At 36.9% G+C, this 25,374-nt stretch overlaps 1 pseudogene across 1 annotated transcript; it reads right to left on the bottom strand.

The window, feature by feature from the left end:
* Positions 1-4,302: 4,302 nt before the first annotated feature.
* Positions 4,303-5,816, bottom strand: LOC145090158 (protein HIRA pseudogene; annotated as a pseudogene). Its single transcript, XR_013701431.1, has 2 exons — positions 5,303-5,816; positions 4,303-4,592 (listed from the first exon to the last, which is right to left on the bottom strand). The product of XR_013701431.1 is annotated as a protein HIRA pseudogene (transcript).
* Between the last annotated feature and the right edge of the window lie 19,558 nt (positions 5,817-25,374).

The following is a 25,374-nucleotide window of genomic DNA, read 5'->3' as shown; positions in this document are numbered from 1 at the left end:
GAGGAATCCCTGTCTGCTGCTCCGGCAACTCTCCGGATATAAATTCCATAATAACACTTATTTAAAAACTGATAACTCTTCATAAGGTAAAATGACCATTTTACCCCTTGTCAAAGTCAACATTTTGGGTTGACCAACTCGCCGAGTCAACCTTTCGACTCGCTGAGTTCTATAACTCAGAAATCCTGAATTCGCGACTTAACTCGTCGAGTCGCTCTACCGACTCGTCGAGTCCTATCGAGCTGTTTAGTTGCGACTTGGCTCATCCACTCTTCGAGTCCCTCTACAGACTCGTCGAGTTCTACTAACTAAAATCAGGACAACACGACACGACTCGTCGAGTTCCCTTATGGAATCAACGAGTCCTTCTGTCTGTTTGGCCATCTTAACAGATTAAGTCCCTATCTTCTAGATCTATGGTCCTTAGCTCGTTTGCCCACTGGAAAGGCCTTTCTAAGGGTAAAGTTTCCAACTTTACTCATTCATAACCCTCCTAAAAGGGTTTAGAAAAAACCCTAATCCCTATATGACATGGATCTAGTCTAAAAGGCCATAGAATCTCAAATCCACGCATACAAACCTAGATCTGGGGTTTTAGCATCTGTTGGACAGATAAAGTTCTGAACTTTCCTGCCATGCATGGTCTTTTAGGGCTAAAAAGACCATAAACTTGCTTATATGCTTGCATGGGGCTTCCGTGGTCATAAAGTTTGCACCTTTATGCCATGGAACCCTTTCTAGATCCTATATCTGAGATATAAGTCACTTGGGTCGCCCCAACCCCAAGGAGCAAGGTTCTTGAACCAAAACTTCCATAAAATAGAAATAAATAGATCTTATAACTGTTGGTGGCTAAGCTTTTAATAATATCTTTCTAGGCCACGTTGGAACTGTTGTCTTGTTGTTGAACAGGTGGCTATTGGAAAGTGGGTTGTTGGTGATTCTGCTTAAAAGCTAATTAGTGGAACCGAGGCGGCTGTTGGTACTGTTGTCTCTATTGGAAATTTTTTTGGGGCCTCTGTTGAAAGTTTTTGTTATTCTAGAATCTTCCCCAAGCTTATTTTTGTTAGGTTGGTCAAACTGTTTCTGTTTTTGTGCTTAATAAGATCCAAAGATTGAATAGTTTCAGTGTCTTCCTACAATATTTGGGTGTCCATTCTTTAAGCATATCCTGTAGATTTTGACTTTTGCCTCGACTCGCTTTTCTTTTTTCAGTAAGAGAATAGCTTTTGTCAATTCTGAAAGCTGAGACTCGTGGTGGGCATTGATGAACTCTTTTACTCCTCTTGGCTGATCTGCGTACCATTCTTCATCATTTGTAGAATGTTTTGATTCAATCGCTAACTTTTCTATTAATATCCGAATTTCAGCTGACGTCATATCTATAATTGAACCTTCGCTCGAAGCATTGATCAATCACCTCTCCATAGGTGTTAAACCTTCACAGAAGCACTGATAAAGTTGGTACTCACTAATCCCATGTTGCGGGCACTGAACTAGTAACTTCTTGAAGAACTCCTAGTAGGCATGGAGAGCTTCTCCTTTTCCCTGTTTTATGGAGAGGATTTCTATGCATAAATTAGACACCCTTTCTTCTAGAAAGTATTTTTATAGAAAAAGTTTTGCCAGTTTGTTCCATGTGGTGATAGATCCAGGAAGGAGATCATATATTCATTCTTTTGTTGCGTCCTAAACTGAAAAGGGGAATACCTTTAACTTGATATGGTCTTCTGTAATAGCATGTGGCTTCATCCTATAACAGACAACATGGAGCTCCTTGAGAAATTTGTATGAGTCTTCGTTCTCAAGGCATCAAAAAGTAGGGACTAGATGGATTACACTGAACTACAATTCAAAGTTCCGAGCTTCTGGTAAAGTGATACACAGAGGATGTTGCGTAAACTCTAGTGTTGCCTATTCTCTAAGAGTTTTCTCTTCGCCCTGTCTCTCACTCATGGATGATTTTGGGGAGTTAGGTGCCGAAGGTTCTGTTGTTTCTGATTTTTCAATGGGTGTTGGCGATTATGTTTTAAATGGAATTTGGGGAGGTAAGGATGAGGTGCTTTCAGGAATGATGGAATGGTGATTTATAGTTCGTTGCATAAGGGACTGCCTTGTAGTGTGGTGATCTCAAGTGGTAGGGAGGATGATATACCAAAGAAACCAGTTGATTGTTTTTGTTTTGCAGCTTCATTCTTTAGTTTTCTCAATTTCTGGATCAAACTGTAGTGGTGTATCTATACATGAAGATCTTGGCATACAAACTATTAACAATACTGTGTCCCCGACAACGACGCCAATTCGTTAAACCATAGTCAAGTACGATTTAAGAAAATAAAATTTCATTCCTCAAATGCGTTAAAGGATACCACAGGGAAGCAGGGTCAAATCCACATGGATACAGCCGAACAGTCAATGCCTTTTTGCATGAGGCATATACTAGTCAATAAACAGAAAATATGAAAAAGGGGGATTTTTGATTATTAATTAAAACTAAAATAGTAGTGAAAATAACTAAATAAAATCCACCACTACTAGAAAAACAGCCTTTTACGACACTCATTGCGCGTCGTAAAAGGCTCAGACGACGCGCAAATGTGCGTCAAGGAAGGCCCTGTCATAAAGAGTGATGACGCGCTTTTGCGTGTCATCTATAGACGACGCACATTTACGACGCTCATTTACGACGCGCAATTACGACGCGCGTTTACGACACTCAATGCGTATCAAGGAAGGCCCTGTCATAAAGGAAGACGACACGCATTCGCGTGTCGTAACCTTACGACGCGCGTGTTAATGACACACAATGCGTATCATTAAAACCACTGTCAAGAAAGGCCATGTCATAAATGAAGATGACACACATTTTTGCGTATCGTAAATTTAAATGTTTAAAAAATATATATTTATATATTTATTAATTTTTAAATTAAATTTGCATTTACTGTCTCATAATAGAAATAAAATACCATATAAAAAAAATACAATCAATTGCATAAAAATTTAATGTCATACAATTCTATTTCTTACAATATATAATGTTACAATAAACAAAATAAAGAAAGTAAATTGCTATTTTGAACATGTGAAGCATTATAACAACCTGCTCTGTGACAATTCCTTTGACCTGTCTACCAAGAATTGCACGTGACTTGATGTCTCTTTCAAATTATGTAAAGTGTGAACAAAGGGGAAGAAGATTCTCTGTTACTAACTTGTTTCTTGGAGGAGATTCTCTATTGCTAACTTGTCTCTTTTTAGACTCTCCACCTTGTTCTCTTAAACCAAAATGAAGGCTTCAATGAGGATTCACACAACAGCCATTGATAGCAGCAAATCAGGAAGCACAATGGTCCAATCCCATTCAAGTTTCTTTGGACCTATCAGCAAGATAAGAATACAAAATTCTTGTCATGATGGTAAGATTAAAAGCTAGTAAGATTTAAAATGAAAATAATTATAAAAATAAAAGAAAATTTAAACTAGCAGCGAATTAGAAGATGCATGGACCATTGTATTTGGCAGTAAGTAAGCAGCAACTGATAAGAATACAAAATTCTTGTCAGTATCCTGTTACCCAATGCACCTATTGCTCTCAAATTTGACACCAACAAGTCACCTACAATAACAGGTTTCTCCCTGCAAATCCTGGATAGAACTTCAATTGCCTTATCTTGCACAGAAACGGGCCCCTCAGCTAGAAAACACACAAGAGGTTGTAACCTTGAGATAACTTCAGCAAGGGTGGACCATGGGGAGTAAGTTGTGTTAACATTTTGCTTTGTTCTAGCCAATAAAGAAACTACTAAAGCTTCGGCTGCATCAGTCCCATCATTCATGGAATCAACAACAGCAAGAACCGCAAATTGGAACTGACAGACCAAATACTTCAGGGACATGCAACACATGCATTGGCAAACATATTTGGTGGAATGTCTGCTCTTATCCTACATCTAGGAGAGCTTGCTCAGTCTACATCTGTTGCTGATATTATAATCGGAGCACTTGCTTACACACTAATGATCTTTCAACCAAATCTTGAAGACGAACCATTACTGTGTGGAAAAAGTCAAATACCATGAAACTTTACAGTAGAATTAGATAAGGTATGTTTCGGAAATTACAATAAATAATTTAATTGAAGTTTTGAAACTTTTTGCAACATTATTTTTATTAAAAACTATATAAATAGAAGTAATTTATAATTATAACATAAAAGAAATGAAATTAAAAAAAATATATATATACGGAATGCTCCATTCCATTCCGATGTGGAAAACAAACACGACTTTTTTTTCGTTTTCATTCCACCATAATGGTGGATTCCATTCCCTCTTCGATTACTGCATAGAAAACACTATGTAAATTTTTCATGTTTGACTTTAAATGTTTACCCGTTGACTTTGGGTCAGAAGCCATAAGAGAGGTCAATGAATCATGAGGGATACATTTTCGATTAAAAGATCCCACACATATAACGTCCCTTTTCTTGTAACAAGCAACAACTTCCAAGATTCATCACAATCAATGAACACAGGTGTGGACCCCATCATCATAGTTGGCATAGATCTTCTCCCACATTTTGTGTAAACCTTTTCAAGATTTTAACATTAAACACAACTACTAATCATATAAAAATAAAACACTTTCTCAATTTAACCATCATTTTTTCCACCTAAATCACAAATTTTAAATTTGTGACCATTATTCTTTCACCATAAAAAGGATGATGTTGCATTTATTTCAAATTTTTTCAAATTGACCAATTTGACCTCGGATCAAGAATTCAAGATCCCAGGTCAAAAGGATTAATTTAGAAAAAATTTGGAACTTCTATGGTTTTTAATTGGAAAAAATAGAAGTATTTGTGGTTAAACCACAAAACCACCCAAAATATAGTGGTTTTTTTTGTAATTAGCTCATGAAAAATATTCAAAATATAAACCTTTTCAAGATTTTAACATTAAACATACTAATCATACAAAAATAAACACTTTTACAATTAAACATACTAACCATTATTTTTTCCACCTAAATCATAATTTTTCAAGTTGTGACCATTATTCTTTCACCATAAAAAAGATGATGTTGCATTTTTTCGAACTTTTTCAAATTGACCAATTTGACCTCAGATCAAGATCCAAGTCAAAATGGTTAATTTAGAAAAAGTTTGAAACTTTTATAGTTTAATTGGAAAAAAATATAAAAATATTAGTGATTAAACCACAAAACCACCCAAAATACAGTGGTTTTTTCATCATTTGCTCATGAAAATATCAAAATATATTAAAAAAAAACTAACCTGAAGAGAACCATCTTCACAACCAACAGCCCAAAAATTTACATTTCCCACCAAAACCGTGACATTCCCAGAGATTTGATCAGACCAAATCATTTGACCATTTTTCGTGCAAGAAATTTATGTTTCTTTCATAGTAAATGACGTTCCTACCCCTACAAGGTCATTTGGTGCATGTTCTTTAGGTCGAGCTTCCAAACAAACATGTGGTGACTCACCTCCCTCTTTACTAAACACCCTTATTGAAATACCTTTCAAAGATCCCAACTTTTTCACACCTCCAATTTGTTCAACACTAATATTCCCATCTTTATCATTTAAAGGTGCCACCTTTTCAATCACAAGACTCTCACTAACAGTAGCACGTGCAGCCACACCAGATCGCTCCCTCACATCAACGGGTCCCACTCCCACCATTGCTCTTTTACTAGGAGGCCCCTCATGAAACCTTGAATCGTGTATAAGTACACCATTATTTTCGGTTGACTTTGTGGAAAAGTCAACCGTTTGAGGGATGTTTTCTGGGACTCTAACAGCTTCCGGAATGATCTATTTCCTTCCATCTGGGCTCCTAAAAAAAGAAATGAATAAAAAAACATTTATGGGTTTGTTTGATATGATGGAATGGAATGAACGAGGGAATGGAATGGAATGGATCACTGAATTGGATTAAACGTGTTTGTTATGTATGAAGAAAAGTGAATGGTGTTAGATTCATGTATGAAGAAAAGAATGTTTTATTTAATTGGAATTTGGAAATCTTTTCAAGAACTCTAGTGTTATTGAAGATTATATAAACAAAAGTAATTTGTGATTTTAATGTTATTCCTCCATGGAATAAGAAAAAAAATCTCCCTCTCTCGTGGAAGAAAAAACATCTAAGGAGAAGGAGGAGGAATCACATTCTATGGGAATGCTTGATTCCATTCCTTCTTTGATTACTGCATACCAAACACTACCTAAACTAAAACAAAAGAAAAAAAGATAAAATTGTGTTTTAAATTTGAGTAAATAATGTGATTTACCAAGATAAATCCACAACACTTTGAGAAAAGAAGTGTTTGGCAACGAATAAAGGGTGAGCAATTGCAGTAGTCCACACAGTAATGGTTCGATCTTGAATTCCTATTGCAATAACATTATTTGGTTGATGCAACGAAAATAGAAAACATTTTAGTTGCACTTTTGAAAGCCCGGGTAAATAATTTGGTCCACGAACGTATACTTGAGGCAATGGATAGCTTGTATGGCAATGATTGCCTCTCAACAAGTCTTAATCAATCAGAAGCCAAGAAGGTGTTAATCGGGCTTATAACAATGGCATCATCAGATGTGCAACATTATCTGATAACCTCTCTGATAAGTTTATGCTGTGATGTAGTGGACATCTGGGAGGCCATCAGAAAGAGAGGGAATCCAGTTACTTATATCTTTTCTAGGTTTATCAAGTGAAGAACATCAAGAGTATGCTGTCTGACTGCTTGCACTCCTGACAGACCAAATAGACGACATCAAGTGGGCAATTACTGCTGCTGGTGGTATTCTGCCACTTGTACATTTACTAGAAACTAGATCTGATAAAGTGAGGGAGGATGCAGCTTATGTTCTGTGGAACTTATGCTGTCACAGTGAAGATATCAGTCCGCACCAACACATATTCCAAAAAGTCTGAATTCCCATGAGCCAACACATATAGTAGTAAAACAGCAGTTTCATCAGCCAAACACCTGCAAAGATCAATCACTTATATAAATAATATGTAAAATACAATTAGCTATAACAAAAATTTGAAGTGAAATGAGGTCTTACATGCCAAGTGAATGAGGTCTTACTCGAAATGAGGTCTTACATATCCTTTCATATGATCTGGCAGCATGCTTGCTTCCTCAAATGACTATTAACAAATGTTATCAAGGGAGCTCAGTTCTTCTTTCATCTTACATGACTTGTGAAAAGATTTGGTCAAGTTTTCAATTTTTTGTCAATATGATTTGATTACAGTCTTGTTGAAGATACTTTGTCACTCTCAATTTGACACTCCACAAGCCATACAAAGGGCAAGAAAGTAAAATATAAAATAAGATTTGAAAAGGGGACAAGATTTAGGGTTTTGTACCTCTTGAATGTCCTCCATATTGACTGACATTGACTCACTTGGAAGTTTTTTTGGCAGGAAGTTTGACCTTAATTCTTCAGACTCTGATATTCTAGATGCAAGTGATTTTACCCTTTTCTACATAATAAAAGAAAATAAGAAAGGAAAAAAAAGAAAATAAAGATTACATTGCTAGATAGATGAGGGTAGTAAATAGTAAATTCCAGGTGCAAGTGATTTTACCATGTTCGTGGAAGCCCCCTCTCCCTCTCCCTCTCCCCCTCTGCCTCCCCCCCCCTCTCTCTCTCCCTCTCTCTCTCTTCCCTGTACAAACACCCTCTTAATTTACAAACACCTTCTTGTTAATATGGAAATGTTGATAGTTTTACCTTCAATTCATAAGCATCAACAACAGAATTACTCTCACTGCCCTCGAAAAACCCTGAAGTGAAGTTATTCTCTGGGCAGAACATTACTGCTTCATTCTTAAGTAATTCATTCCATTGTTCTAGTTCTTTGTTTAGTTCAACATCAACCTGAGGAAGATCAATATTTTTCAAAATCTAGAAAACTTATCCAGTTAAGAAACACGAGATTTGAGTTATTATCAATGAAGAGTAAAAGCAGAGCATGTCTTGTAGATCTAGAGTTCGTGACTACTATGTACCAATGGACCCTTCTCTTCATGTGATCCACTGGGGTGTCGTCAAAAGTAGGATGAGCACACCAATGTGCTATGTCACAGTGTCCTTCCCCACCCTTGCCATGTTCAAGTTTCATGTATCCTTTATCTCCCAAACCTTCTCCCCAAGAGTTCTTAATTAACCAATACTTTTGTCCATCAGGGGTTTCATCAAATCCAACCACTGCAACAACATGAATTTGTATTGGCCCACACGATCCCTCATAAACCCCCTGTTAATTCATATTATAATTAATTAAATACCTTTTGACATTCATCTCTTTGTGAAATATGATATAAACCAATAAATGATGATAACTGATGAGAGAGATAGAGAGAGAGAGAGAGAAGATTACCAGATGGGTCGATTCTCAGCCTTATAAAGGTTTCGTGCCCTGGTTCTTTACTAAGAATATCAAACAGAATGAAATAATATCAACTTCAGTAGATAGCAGAATGAGTGTGGATAAGTCTGATTTATCGTCATCAAAAAGCTTTGATCTTCCGGCATCGACGAGGCCTTTGACGCCGGTTTTTGTTTGGTCGAAAGCTTTGACCTCCGATTGTCGATCGTACCTTGAGCCGACTAAAGCAATGGTGGCAGCCATTTTCGTGAAGATGAGCATGTTATATATGCGAAGGTATTCTCTAGAAATGTGAGTGAGGATCCTTGCTATTGTGGCCCTATGAATGTAAAGTGTTCGATTTCTTGTGAGAAATGAAGCGATAGAGATCGATCTATGGAGGATGTGGGTGTTCTTTGAGGGATGAAAAAAACCCTAGTTTCTTAGACTTTGTGAGGATAAGGTTTTCTAATTTTTAGATTCTTGCGGAGGGGACACAGTGTTTGATGAGACCGATAAAGAGGTCAGGAGTGGCTGAGAAGCGGATCGGAGAGGAGAGAGAAAGAGAGAGGAGAAAGATGAAAGATAGAAAGAAAGTAGAAGACGGGTTTTCAAAATTTTGGGGATTTCGTTTCCCCCTCTACTAAACGCGCCTTTTAATTAAAATTATAAAGCGACAGGTATAGAGGACGCGCCTTTAAAATAAAGTGCCCTCCGTGTTTTTAATTTTTTTTTATTGAGACACTAATTTAAGGGCACACAATAATGCATGATGTAAATTCTTAATTTTTTTTTTAAGAGATGACACTTTTTTAATGTCACTCTCTTTTGCATAACAAAAATCAATGAGTGTCGTGGTTTGCGCGTCGTAAAAGGGTCTTTTTCTTGTAGTGCACTAAATAAAAACGAATTCAATTCTGCTGCGAGTTTCCATCATGCAATCAATCTAGACCCAGTTATCAAAAAATTTCCTATTTAAGCTGGTACAAAGAAAAGCTAGCAGGCTCTAGTAAATTCTCTTTTACCTAATTAATTAACCAATACAAGCTCTTCAGTTAAACCTAACTTTTTTACTAATCTAATTAAACAAGCTCTTAATTAAATTCAGAAAAGTTTCATTAAGATTTGTGTAAAATTCTCAACAATATCCAATACTTCTCAGAAGCTCGGAAGCGTAAAGATATGAAATTTCAGTTTATATTAAAGTAAAACCCAAACATAGAACCGATTTATTACTTGTTACTTATTACCAGATTCTCAAAACAATTACTGATTTCAACAAGTGATTAGTTGGAATGATTAAACCCTATCTAGATGATCAGACTAACAATAATCAAAATCAAACATTCATTAAGCACAAAACTAAAATTACTAAATTGAATCAAACAATGAAAACCAAATTTAGTGTTTTATCACATGAAAAGTAATAGTCTTTTGTCGAATTGAAAACTAAGGTTTTAGCCAAACATGGCTAAAATCAAATTAAAACTAATGAAGAGGGAAACTAAATGACTAAACATACTAACCTAACTAAATTAGATGACCCATAACCTTCATTGTAACACCGTAAATTTTCAAACAAAAATTTTCATTTAAAATTTCATAATTCTCATTAGCACATTTCACAAAAACTCGAAAGTATCAAATTATCCAAAAACACATATCCATATATCATTGACTGAAAATACAGGATCCTCAAAACATAACTCCATCTCGTGTGTACAATCAAGTCGGCGCCTTCCCGCGATCCTCAGATGTACCTGAAACACATATCACATAACACGGTAAGCACAAACCTTAGTGAGTTCCCCAAAATACCACACATATCTCATTAGCCTCTCATGGCTATACTCAAGTAAGACCCTCCGATCAATGTGTCTCAGTGGAACCCTCCGGTCCTAACTCAATAAGCTCATAATAATACACAACATAAATCACAAAGACAATATGCAATATATCACAAAACTCAATATAAACACATAAGAACCTCCAGTCACACAAGGATTACCATTCTAGGTAAGTATAGAGAGAAGACTCACCTCAGATGATGAATAACTCCTATAGATGTTGTTGCTGCACACCGGCCTCTAACACTGAACCAAAACCCACAATTACCCAATTAAGATCTAAGACCAAACCTCACTCATTAATACTAAAGATAGTTCCCTACCCGACCCATAATTAACTCAAGCTCATTGGGCCTACTAAGGCCCAATACTAAATCGGCTCTTTTGAGGCCCAACTCTTAAACTTAAGTCCAAATGGCAAGTCCAACATAAAACGCCCAAGACATACACAATATTTCTCTGATCAAAATCTGTTGGATTAGTGTCTAAGTCCATAACTATTTTGGTATGTACTTGACCCAATTATGAGCATGGTCCTTTTGGGTTGCCTTCACCATAGCAATATGTAGGATGAATTAAGGAGAGAGAGGTTTAAATATGATTTATTAATATATTATGAGAATAATATATTAAAGGAGAAATCATATTGTTTAATTAATATTAGTCAAGAATTAATTGATAATTAATTTTGTGGCTAAAAGAGATTAATTAAATTTAAGGGACTGGACTGCACTTATTGGATAATTGAGTTATTGGGCTAAGGAATGCTAAAGGAACAAGGGGTGAATGAAATTATGATGGGAGCCCATCATATTTTCGTCCATGGCCTTATCCAGAAGGTTCCATGGGTCGCTTAGAGTTTAAGCTGTCCATTAGGGTTTTGACTGAAACCCTAGCAGCCCACACAAGTATATAAAGGACCCCTTAGGCCCCAAAAACGTGTGGAACTGATTCTCTAGGGTTTCTAGTCGTTTTTGGGCAGCCTCTTTTCTTCTCCTCTTCATCCAAGTTGCATAAGGTGTTTGTGACTCCATTAGAGGTGCAGTACTTGAGGCACTAAGCTTTCTAAGGCCAATCCAAGCAAGGAATTGATTGTTATTGCTATATAACAATCATAGGTAATTCTATATACCCTAATTCAGTTTATAATATGTTAGATCTAAGTTTATTAGTCTTGGATTCAAAGCATGTACAATAGAGAAACCTAGATCCAAGCATTAGGGTTTGTATGAGCACATAGGATTGTTCTTATGCCTAAAACCCATCAGTGGTATCAGAGCCTTGATTGGTTTCAGTTGTATGTGATGCTATGTTGAATTATTTACTGAAAAACGATTTTTTGGCCTCTGCCCGACCTGACTCGGCGAGTCAGTGGATGAACTCGGCGAGTCCAAGGGTCAGACAGAGGGATTTTCGGGTTTTGGCTGCTGTTTTGACTTGGACTTGATGCTTAATTTGTTTTATGAAGTTAAAATCCGAATTTTATCTTAATTATATGTTTATCCTTGCCAAAACAATAGATAATTTCAAATCTTTTAAATATTGGTTGTTTATGTGATAAATATGGATTATTTAAAGTTATTTGGTAATTATATAATGACTAAACTAAGATTAGGTCAAATGTAGATAATTATGAAATTAATTGTTTAATTTGAATTATTTGTTATTTGATCCCTAATGTTTTGAAATGTTTCAAAACTTGCCCTCAAGTTTTGGAATTTAAAAGTTGATTATAAGTTTAATTTTGAAATGTTAAATTCTAAAACCCTAGTAATTTGAAAAGTTCGAATCACACCCTTATGGTTTTGTTAATTAATTAAAGTGTATAACCAAAAGTGATTTAATAAACCCATAAAGTTTTTGGTTTACATTTAATTAAATTAAAAGTATAATTTACTAAGTTAAACCACGTAGTATTTTAAAAGTGTAAAATACACCCTATACTATATATAACATTAAAAGTCTAGTATTATATATGAGTAAACAGTCAGTCTTACCGTTAGTAGGCCTCATTCACGAAGCTGGTCTATAAGGGGTGTTTAAGGAAATTGCCTATAAAATGGCGATTGAATGGGTATCCACTCTTACCCACCGCACTCTTAACTAGTGAAGGGTCGTTAGCCAAACAGGTAGGATAGGACAGAAACCTTCCATTATAAGTATAATGAAGTACAAAGTAACTAAATGCTTTTTCAAATTCCCAAATCATAGTTACTTTAGGAAAAATGTGAAATTGTATGATGATCCATAGAATTACACTTCGTACCCCTGTCAAACGTTAGTGGAGCGTGTGTGGTTAACCGGCACACTAATTTGGGGATGACATTGGTAGCGAAGGGTGACTCGATGTTTGTCATAGATCAATGGAGCGTGTGTGGCTAACCGGCACATTGATTAGGTGATAGTAGCATTGGGTGCACCACGTGATTCGTATGGTTATTCACACCTTGTTTGTGATCCTCGGCATCCTAGTCACAAATAGTAGGGCATAATCGAGATTAAACATGCCATTGAAAAGTTCAATGAATCTCAAAAGATCTAGGAGTTTCAATTCATTTAAAACTTAATATTCATTTTCGTTTTTCATGGTGGAAATTGGTAAATCGTCATTTACCTACCTTCAAATATTTTGCAACTAGATTACGGCATCCCTTTTCTAGGTTGTACAATATTGTGTTGGATCCTAGCTTGATGTTTCATTTGGGTGTTACATCAAGAATTCTAATCAACATAACTTGAATTTTCTCCCGTTTTGTAGATGTCTGAATCTTACAATGGTCTTCCTAAATCCTTTGGAACAAGCTTTCCAAATGAAGATGACGTTCCGAGATACGATCAAGGAAATGAGAGTCATGCTTCACTTCCTCCACTTCCTCCAATCGTTCTCCCTGACCCACAAGTTCAAAGGCTTGAAAAGTTCAAGCTCACTCAAGCCCTTTTGGCAAGTAAACAGGAAGATGGGAAACCTGTGTGTGCACACGTCTTAGCGATGAAGTCACACATTGATAGGTTAAGCATGTTGGGTGTCGAGATTTCAAGCGAGTTGGCTGCTGACTGGGTTCTTCAGTCACTTCCTGAATCATATAGTGAGTTCGTTAGAGAGTACTATATGATGGATCACGACGTGACCCTCATTAATCTCACTTATTTGCTTATAGCTGCTGAATCAGCAATGATTCGGCGTGCTGGTCAAGCAAACTTGTCTGGTGAATCAAACTCCCAAACTTCGATGGAAACTGGCAACATTGGAAGTGCAGAAAGAACTAAGTCTGTGATTGTCCGATGTGTTGTGCCAAAGGAGTCCATTTGCTTTTATTGCCAAGAGAAGGGGCATTGGAGATGAAGCTGCCCTAACTACCTGAGAGATCTAAGAGATGGGAGAGTCAAGACGTATGGCTCTGCTTCAAGTAAAATCCATTATCTAACTCTTTTGAGTTCCTATTCTAGATTCTTAATACATGATGTGATAAGATTACATTTTGATGTTTTGTAGGATCGAAGAAAAGAGAGGAAGCTTGAGGGAAGAAGTGAGCTGAATCTAATCATGAAGAAATGGATTTCGATCGCATTACTTGAAGAATGGATTCTTGAGCTACTACTTGGAGTTAGAATAGATTGTTAAGAAATATGTAATAACATAGTTTTTCAATTGAATTGCATTGTAAGGACAAATTTTTTCCGCAATAAAATGAAGTTTGATTTTATCTTATTTATTTATCCTTGCGATGGCATGTATGAAAAAATTGATGTTTGAATATTTCTATTATTAGCAACAATGGATTTGATTCTTAATTATGTTATTTGTGGACATATCAAAAGTTTACCAAATAGGGAGAGTTTCTCATCACCCAAGTTTCAATTGGACAGAAACTTGGAATCATGCAACGTATATTGTATGATGAATGAAAAACTTTCACATTTGGGAAATTTAGACTAATTCTTTGACAAAGTGTCAATTGAAGGACTAGGAGATCGAGTACACTAGGTCGTACGTTGATCAAGTATACCACAAGAGTGGCAAAGATATTCGTCATGATTTACTAAAGTTTAGTAAATATGGTTATACTTATAAGATTGAGTATAATTCTGAGTTAACTGAAATAGTTTCAATCAATAGCAGAACGAATAAGAAGAATCAAGAAGGCAGAAAGATAAAAGTTTCTCCATTCTAAGAATAAGGGAGAGTACCTTTTATTGTGTTTTATGATGAAGTCTTAATGATTAAGAACCATATCTCAATTGATCCTCTAAGTGAGTCTTAGTGCATTTGCGTGTCTAAGAAGAGGAATCGAGAATTATAGAAATGGTTAAATCAAAGAGTCAATCATACTCCGTTCCAATATCAAGTCTTAGAGTCATACTCCAAGATTGTGACATTGAGTGAAAAGTCTTAAGTAGGTTTATAACACTCATAAAATGTGGAATTTGGAAAAGTTTTCTTATTCTTGCACATTAGAAATTGGTAAGTTGTGATGTCTTGGATAAGACAAAGACCAACTAGGACCAATTTGTGAAGTGATTTGTCTTGATAAGAACTACACTAACTCTTGAATATTTGCTTTGTCAAGAAATGTTTATTGACAAGAGAATCTTATATGTCAAGGAGTCAGTGGGAGTCTTAATGGTCTTGAAAGGTTTCAAGAACAAATCAAGAATATACCTTATCGATCATCACTAGCACACGACTTGAGGTTTGCAACCTATCGTGCTAACATTATTTTGTTTTTGTGCCATTCCAATTGAGTTAATTGCGTATGTGAGTTCTATGAGTTCTCATTTGAATGCATACTAGAGCCTTAGTCGATGGAAAGTACATTGATATGTAAGGACAAGTTACTAAACTACTTGGAAGATGTGACATCCCCAAATTTCACGGCCAGCAAAGACCGATTTGTTTATGCTTTGTTTTTAAAATCAGAGTAATCGTTTAAAGAAAACTGTTGCGGAATTTGTTCCCAAAAACAAAAATATGATAACCATTTATCCAAACATTTCTCAAAGAGAATGTATTTTCATTAAATAATAAAACCTTGGGATGTGATATTCGGTACAGACCAAAAGCATAAACAATATAAAATAGACCTTACAATAGTTATTTAACTACTGATCTATAATCCAAAATCTCTCGTCAAGTCCACCAACTTATAATCTTGTGCCATTACCTATAATGAAAAGAAAAATGAGTGGGTCAGGCTTGGGAGCCTGGTGAGCATATAGGGTTTTCAACCCATAATAATATAATTATTATATTTAATCAGCAAACAATCAACCTAATTACCCATCCCCATTATCTTCTTAAGGTTTTACCCTAAGAACCAACTATCCTTCATTCATTTATTCGTAAGAAATTTGGCATGAATTCCATTGCTGCCAAAGCTTATTTATCAAGTACTAAATCCATAGTTATCTGTTGCTAACTCCATAGTCACCAAGGTTCACTTAACAAGCGCTAACTCCATAGTCGCCAAGGTTTACTCAACAAGCGCTAACTCCAAAGTCGCCAAAGTTTACTCAACGTGCGCTAACTCCATAGTCGCCAAGGTTCATCAAATAGGCACGAAGTCACATCGTCGCCAAGGTTTATACAATAGGCGCTAACTCCATAGTCACCAACAATTCCATCTACCTATGTTCTACCCAACAATTTTGTAGATATAAATACTTACACAGTTTAAATCATTTAACACCTGTATAAAACTCCAATTTCCATGCCCATCTCAAATAGACAAATGACATATAAACACATAGCACGTATTTCATAGCAAATACTTCATATTTATGTGTTGGAAGAAAGTAACTACCCACCCACACATATAAACAACAATATACTTAATACACTCAAACCATACTTGTATTATTATCGTGTTTATGAAACGTAGTATACACTCACTTGATCAGAAGATGATCGGACAGCACTACGACCTGCAGAAGTAGTATTCTTCGGTAGATCTGGAAGATCTCCACAAAAATCGAACTTCTCGCGGGCAGAGCTTCGGCTCGGGAACCGCACTTCTCGGGATCTTCGGGATCTCGGGACTTGCTTCGGGGCTCGAGAATAATACCGGGGCTTTGGGGTATTTCTGGCACGCAAATCGATGCAAAACGGGAGAGAGAAGAGGGAAAATGAACAAAAGAACCGGCTGCCCTCGCATCCTATTTATAGGAGGTTGGAGCCTCGGAGTACGCGGGGCGTATAGGCGTACGCGGGGCGTACGCGTCCGAATTCGTCACTGCATGCGTCATCCGAAGAACTTGAGTGCGAAGGTCTTCATGCTTCGTTGTACGCGGGGCGTACTTCGGATGAGTCTGATGACTCGCCTTCGGATAATACCAGGATTTAATAATTAAATTTAATTATTAATTCATTAATAAACTTCGAAAATTCATATCTTCTTCATACGAACTCCGTTTTCGACGTTCTTTATATCCACGCGTAGGTGAGACTACGCTCTACGACTTTCGTTTAGACTCCGTCGGCTAATTTTGACTTTTCTTTTTATTATTTATTTTTAATAGGTCAGGACAGAAAATTTCGTTATAAATTCATAACTTCTTCGTCTGACGTCCGTTTTCGCCTAGCTTTTTATCGCTTCGACACCAACAATGAGATCTTCGATTCTTGTTTAGATTTCTAAGGCTAAATATCGCTCTAACGTAAATTCACTTTTTACGTCGCGTTGTGTCGTGCCGGTTCTGTCGCGAAACTTCGACAGGTCATAACTTCTTTGTTATAACTCGGATTTTGGCGTTCTTTATATGCACGGAAACCTTGTAACATATACTACAACTTAGTTAGGATTATTCATCCTAAATAATCTTCTATCAAAAAGTCATTTTTGACGCTTATTGTCTCTAAATTGACTAGCCCTGATCTACGGGCGTTACAGAAGACATGGTGGGCACTCGTGTTACCATAAGGCAAGAAATCAAGATTAAGAAAGTTCAGTCCATATGAGTTTGGATTTATCGCAAACCTTGGTTTTGACAAATTCACATGGATAGGAACTCATACACCATAAAATCTAAGTGTCATAAGATTCCCTCCTTCATGAAAATGACTGTGAGGAAATACTTTCACTAAAAGAGATTTTAAGAAGATAGCGATTGTGAAAATTGTATTCTCAAATTTTGATTATGGTTACGGCATCCCTTTCCATAGTTCGAATTATGAGATTTGGCAATTACTTTCAACATTTGGAACTTAGTAACATAAGTTCTGAATTGTTTAAACACACATATGAGCCATCTAAGACAAAGGTGTATAAGGTTAAGAAGCCTAGATAAAGGCTTATCGAAGCATCTGATATTAGAAATATGAATTTCAGAAATTCAATAGGCATTGTTTTCTAAAAGTTCATTTGTTTTCTGAATACATGTCAAAGCTAGTGGGAGCATAAGTGTTATGCTTATATGATAATAATCATCATGATAGTGAGAGCATAAGTGTTATGCTTGTATGATTATTATGGCGAGTATTGCAAGTTAGCAATATTAATTATAGAAAAACAAAGATTCAATTTGCAACGTTGCATGGGTTGAAAAGTTGTTTTAATATAATTAAGGGAGAGAATATTATACTTCGTTTCAAAATCTAAAGCTTAGATTGAGAAATTTTAATATTTTCAGTCAAAGGATACATTGTGTGTTCTTAAAATTCGATTATGATTACGGCATCCCTCTTCATAGTTCGAATTGTGAGAACATGACACATAAAATATTATGGCAAAAGATTGGTAAAGTATCATATCTTTATGTAAGACATTATGCATCGTGTCCCATACGCTTCAGGTATAGGATCGATTACAAATGCTATAATATTTTACCATTCTAAAATTTTCCAAATGTCTAGCGCATTAAGAGGGAAAAAGGACTAGAATTGGTTTTGACTAAAATAATTAAACAACTATCAAAGGACGATCCAAAGTTCACTGAGGATTGGTTGCTTGTGAGTAGTTGGAAGTATGGTATTTGAATGGACCATATCGACATTATTATGAATAGATAAGATTCTATTAAGAATGAGTTGTCATATGGAAAATGTGGAAATGTTTCCATATTGGGAGTTGCATATTAAGAATCTATGTCTAGATTAGAAACTTTTATGCAAGAAGGATGTTCAAAGGAATGTATTTTGAATGTGAGACTTCGCGTCTATGGAATTGTCTTGCAACAATTTCTGAGAGAGTACTTTGTAATTTCTGTAGCCAAGTCTTGGTGACTTTTGTGCTATGACTTTGCGAAAGGATCCTTGCGTAAAATGTTAGAATCTAGCATATTCTAGTAGTGGCAAGAACCTTGTGTGCTTACACTGACAATGGGGATTAAGGAATTGTGAAATGAGCATCATTGAAAAGGTTTTTCAATTAATCTATTTCACAAAGTAAGGACCATAGGAAACATAGTGTGCATGCTTTATGCATGGGATAGCTATTGTTGTAATTTGAGTAATAAGTTGATTTTCTGAAACAGTAAATGATAATAATAAGTAATCAATATGGTGGTTAAATAGAAGTGTTTTATTTACTCTCACAAGTTTGAGGCCATATAGGATTAAGTATTATTGTTATGTTTCAATATGCATGTTTTGACTTCCAGAATAACTAGGTTATTCAAACATCCACAGTCAGTCATACGTTGGGAGTAGGTATGAATAAAGACTGTCATGAATCTGTCTGTAGATTGTCTGAAGTGTTTAGACATAGCACAAGTTTGCTGCATAGTTCATGAGTGCTTTGATAAGATTAGAGTATTGGATTAAACCCACGCTCACTTGGATCACTTCATAGATTTATCATGAGTGATTAGTGAGACAATAATATTGTATATTCTTGAAACCGAGACATGTGAGTTGTTATTTGTTGGTCGGTTGCACATTGATAATAAGTAAACGCACCAGTAACTTGGTGTTATAAAACTTATTGTTGTGTGTGATTCGATCAGTAAATTCAAGCGAGCATTTGAGTCGAAGTTTATCCATTCCTTTTATCCAAAGTGGGATAAAAGCGATATCTGTGGGCCTCTCGATGATTTAGTGATGACACCTAAGCTCTTGGCCAAGCCGGGACTAAGTTGATGTGTTCAATTGTAGTCTGTTATCAGTCGTCATAAATCGGAAGTCGGGAAACAGTATAGAGAGAATGATTGAAATTCATGTCTTTTGTCTATACGATATCTTGAGAATGGAGGAATATATAATCTCTTATCTAGAGGACACGCTATCTGATAAGATCAGAGTTGACAGCGGCTTTTGAAAGCTACGATTGCTGATTAGGTTCTAAAGTCATACGGAAAATAGTTATTAGACTTATCCAAGTGGGAGACTGTTGGATTAGTGTCTAAGTCCATAACTATTTTGGTATGTACTTGACCCAATTATGAGCATGGTCCTTTTGGGTTGCCTTCACCATAGCAATATGTAGGATGAATTAAGGAGAGAGAGGTTTAAATATGATTTATTAATATATTGTGAGAATAATATATTAAAGGAGAAATCATATTGTTTAATTAATATTAGTCAAGAATTAATTGATAATTAATTTTGTGGCTAAAAGAGATTAATTAAATTTAGGGGACTGGACTGCAATTATTGGATAATTGAGTTATTGGGCTAAGGAATGCTAAAGGAACAAGGGGTGAATGAAATTATGATGGGAGCCCATCATATTTTCGTCCATGGCCTTATCCAGAAGGTTCCATGGGTTGCTTAGAGTTTAAGCTTTCCATTAGGGTTTTGACTGAAACCCTAGCAGCCCACACAAGTATATAAAGGACCCCTTAGGCCCCAAAAACGTGTGGAACTGATTCTCTAGGGTTTCTAGTCGTTTTTGGGCAGCCTCCTTTCTTCTCCTCTTCATCCAAGTTGCATAAGGTGTTTGTGACTCCATTAGAGGTGCAACACTTGAGGCACTAAGCTTTCTAAGGCCAATCCAAGCAAGGAATTGATTGTTATTGCTATATAACAATCAAAGGTAATTCTATATACCCTAATTCAGTTTATAATATGTTAGATCTAAGTTTATTAGTCTTGGATTCAAAGCATGTACAATAGAGAAACCTAGATCCAAGCATTAGGGTTTGTATGAGCACATAGGATTGTTCTTATGCCTAAAACCCATCAAAATCTTCAACACAATAAGCCCAAAATCCAGGCCCAACTCTTAAGGCCCAATATGAGATTTAGCCCAAAACGCCCACACCAAGATTACGCGGGGCATACCTCCCTTGGTACACTCGGCGTACACACGAACCCTGATTAGGGACACTTGACCAGTACACGGGGCGTACTGGATTTACGCTCGGCGTACATCTAGACTCGCTTCTTCCATTCTCTTGGTCTTAACCCGTTAAGACCATAGCTATACTCTAAGATATGGACTCCTTAAAGGCTCATACTCCATAAAGTTCATGACTTTAAGCCTTTGCATGGCTGATAAAGTCCCAAACCCAAATACACTCACTCTTTACTCCCAAAAATGCTCATATCTCATGCATGGGGTGTCTTTAACGTCCAATACCTCATTTTTATGAATCCTCTCCACTAGAAACACTTGAAAGGATAGATATTAGGTTATGGAGTTCAAAAACTCATAAAGCTTCAAGCTTTGGGACCAAAAACCCTAAAATGGACCATAATATGCTCAAATAAAAAATGATGAGAAAGCTCTGATCTTTATACCTTCAAATGATGCTCCAACCACAAGAAAGCTCAGATCCAAGGCCTGGACTCCAAATCCATTCTCCTCAATGCTCCTTCTTCACTTCAAGGATACTACAAGAACACTTAAAAGCTCACAAATGGACACTCAAGCTAGAGGAATGGATATTAGGGTTTTGAGAGGGTTGAAGGCTGGAAATGGTGGCCAGAAATTAGGCCATCATGATCGTTAAATAGGGACACACCCCTCATTTAGGGTTTTCACCCTGTGCCTAGTACGCCCAGCGTACTAGGTGGCTTCGCTTCAAAATTACGCACATGAGTACGCTAAGCATACACACATGTATGCCCCGCGTACTTGACTACCACCTTTCTCAAATAAGGGACCTAACTTGCCAAAACTTCAAACTATCATAGCTTCCTCATTATAAGTCCGTTTCCAATGAACCTAATATCCATGGAAAGGTGGTGAGAAGCCTTATGCTTCTAGTAACTTGTTGCAGCCCCAAGGCTTCCTCATGCCTGGGTTGCAACCCACGAACCGTAAATCCCGGATGATCCAAAATAGGATTCGTAGCAGAGGGGTTTGATTGGTGAGGTGCCATTTGGAGTCACAAGACTCAAGGAAAAAGTGGAGATGATGCTTTGTGGAGGATTGCAGTCTGGGTTGAGTGATCGTTCGATGGTTGAGATCTCACTTTATGTGACGAGGATTACACTATTTCCGCTCCCCGTATGGAGCGAAAGAGATAACGAGCTTCTGGTTTGATTCGTAGCAGAGAGGTTTGATTGGTGAGGTTCCATTTGGAGTCGCAGGACTCGAGGAAAAAGTGGAGATGATGCTTCGTGGAGGATTGCGGTTTGGGTTGAGTGATCGACCGATGGTTGAGATCTCACTTTCTGTGACGAGGATTACACTATTTCCGCTCCCAGCAGTTGAATCTACGAGGCTACCCTAGCCCATTCGACAATACGACTTCATGGTAGTCCTATTCAACCGAGCTGACTCATCCAATCACACTGAACTCCACAATCATGAAGCTTGCTTTACCCCAAGCGATTTCTACACCCGATTTGAAATTGCACCCCACACACGACCTCGTTCGTTTACCACATGTTACCTCATGCGCATCGTGGTCCTCCTCAAACTAATGAACAGGGTCACCCAAGTCTAAAACATCAAATGAGAACCACATCCCTCTTAAAATGTAATCCACTTGAAATCCCCTTTACGCTGATAGAGCCAAACTCACCCACCAGAGTCTGGTCTGACACAGAGTTGGAACCACTCATCCCAACCCAATACTCAACTCATGACCCATGATCCATGAATATACGCATGCATTACACCTCGATCCTTCCAACTTGCGACACCTCTCTTCAACTCAAAACACCATGGGTTCCGAACACTGATGAGACCCTAGTCTCTCCCCTGGTTCGGCCACTAGGTTCCCACATAATCATTTGGCAAGACTACCCAGGCCTAAGAGCCCCTCTGCGTCACACCCTAACTAGTAAGGCTGTGGCTCCCCGCAGTTATACAACACTCTCTCCCTGACTAACAAGTGATACGGCTCCTCGTAGTCCTATGACACTTTCTCATTGCCCCGCGAATGCTACGGATCCCCGCAGTCTTACGATACTCTCTCTTTGACTCACGTATGCTACGACTCTCCATAGTCACGTATGCTACGGCCCCTCCCCACCAGATCTATTCCAATATAAACCCAAATCTTACCTTTTAGCCCCTGCCTCCATAAAATCTTCTCAACTTTAATCCAATACTTACCATTCATCCCTTAGCTTCCAACATCTCTTCAAATATATCCCAATAATTTACCAAGTAGTCCCTGCCTTCACAAATATTTACAAAACCAATCTGGAACTTACAATTTTAACCCTCGACTTCTAAAATTGTGACAGTTAGCCCCTCGAGACCAACACCTTGCTATATAATTATTGATTTTAGGGCTACTAATCATTCATTAATTTGTTTATTTATTTATTAAATAAATGGGGTGTTACAGTACGCATGACGTACTAGTTCTAAGACGGTACGTGGGGCGTACCATGGTGTATGCTAAGCGTACTAAGCAGTTTGGTCGTGAATGTTCTTTAGAGTACGTATGGCGTACAGGAATTACACATGGCATACTACAGTCAAAGCCAAACCCTATTTTAGGGTCTTGGACCCTATTTATGCTCCTTATCTCATCACCTAACCCTAAATCTTCAGCCTCTATCCCTCTAAACCCTAGAATCGAAACCCTAGCCCCCATTTGAGTGGTTTTTGAGATTTTAGTGGTATTTCATGTTTTTTGTTGTTCAAAGAAGAAGAAGGAACTTCTTGGAGAAGTGTGGGATTGCTTGAAAATTTTGGATCCAGGGTTGTTGAATCTTTATCTACATTTTGGAGGTATAAAGTTTCTATCTTGATGATTTTATATGTTAGATCTACTTCATGGAGTATTTTGTGCATTTTGGAGTCTTTTGAGATAAAGATGGATTTTTTTTATCTACTCCAGAAGCAATAGGTGCTAGATCTTAGCTCCATTCAGTCCCAAGGCTCATAAAAATGCAATATTTATGGTGTATTTTGGTCCATGCAAGCATTAAGACCTTTTTTATGTCCTATTGAGCTTTCGAGTCTCTTTTTTCCATGAAAGCATGTAACGCCCGTAGATTAGGGCTAGTCAATTTAAAGATGATAAGCGTCAAAACAAATTTTTGATAAAAGATTATTTAGGATGAATAACCTTAACTAAGTTGTACTATATGTTACAAGGATTCAGTACATATAAAGAACGCCGAAATCTGAGTTATAACGAAGAAGTTATGACCTGTCGAAGTTTCACGACAGAACCGGCACAACGCTGAATGGCGTAAAAAGTGAATTTACGTTAGAGCGATATTTAGCCTTAGTGATCTAAACGAAAGTCGTAGATTTCGTTAATCCGAGAGCGTGCATAAAAAGAATGCCCAAATATGACTTCGTATGAGGAAGTTATGATTTTTCTAAGTTTCAGCTTAGCAGTATGCAGCCCGAAACTCGAATTCGAGATCGAGTGTTTGTTGGTCGAAACAATCTAGACGAGAATCGAAGATCTCGTTGATATTAGTTCATTGGTCCAACAGACAGACGAAAACGAATGTCAGATGAAGAAGTTATGAATTTATAACGGAGTTTTCCTATCCCGGCCTACTAAAAATAAATAATAAAAATAAATTCAAAATTAGCCGACGGAGTTCAAACGAAAGTTATAGAGCGTAGTCTCACCTACGCATGGATATAAAGAACATCGAAAATGGAGTTCGTACGAGGAAGATATGAATTTTTGAAGTTTATAAAATGATTAAAATATTAAATTTAAATATAAATTCGGATATTATCCAAAGGGGGGAGTCACCGAGCTTATCCGGGTTACGCCCAGCGTAAATCGAGGATCCAGCCCCTATAAAAGGAAGTCGAGACTGCCGAGTTCTTTGCTCCATTTCTCTTCTTTCTCTCTCATTTTTGCATCGTTTTTCGTGCAAGAAATATACCGAAGCCCGGGTATAATTCCCGAGCCCCGAAGCAAGTCCCGAAGCCCCGAAGATCCCGAGAAGTGAAATTTCCAAGCCGAAGCTCTGCCCACGAGAAGCCTGGTTTTTGTGAAGATCTCCCAGTTTCACCGAAGAATACTACTTCTACAAGCCGTAGTGCTGTCCGATCATCTTCTGATCAAGTGAGTGTGTGGTCACTTTCTTCTAACACATAAATATTAAGTATTTGCTATGAAATACATGCAATGTGTATAATATATTGTTGTTTATTTGAAATGATTATGGAATGGATGAATTATATAAGTTTTAATGAGTTAAACTATACATGTATTTTGTATCTAAAAATATGTTGGGAAGAACATGGGTAGATGAGGTTGTTGGTAGGTGATAATAGATGGGTTGGACCATGAGATAAAAGGATAAAGAGATAAACTTGTTTTAGATATGGATGTATGGATCAGATCAGGAGGTTAGTTTTAGATCCGATAGTATGGATCAGGTCAAGAGGTTAGTTTTAGATCTGAGAGTATGGATCAGATCAAGAGGTTAGTTTTAGATCCAGGAATATGGATCAAGTAATGAGGCAAATTTAAGATCCGGGAGTACGGATTATGTATTTTTGAACTATGTGATCATTCGATAAGGTATCAGGTGTATAGTCCCTTTTAAGAACGTGATTTTAATACGGGTATTGATTAAAGTATGAAATATACATATGTATGTGAAGTATGTTATTGTCCGAAATACATGTTAGATATATTTGATGATATACAACGTGTGAATCAGATATGGTCCAATATGTGTTAAGATGTGTATATATGATATTATTACTTAAAACTTTGTGTTAAGTATACACCAGTTAGCGTTTCCTAAACGGAGATAGTATCGAAAATTGATTATAAGTATTGCA

This window comes from Lactuca serriola, chromosome 2 (assembly GCF_051521515.1).
Source record: "Lactuca serriola cultivar US96UC23 chromosome 2, Lser_US96UC23_V15, whole genome shotgun sequence".
In the NCBI taxonomy this organism is placed as follows: Eukaryota; Viridiplantae; Streptophyta; class Magnoliopsida; order Asterales; family Asteraceae; genus Lactuca; species Lactuca serriola.
Note: the sequence above shows the minus strand (reverse complement) of the source record. Positions and strands in the feature narration are given on the sequence as shown.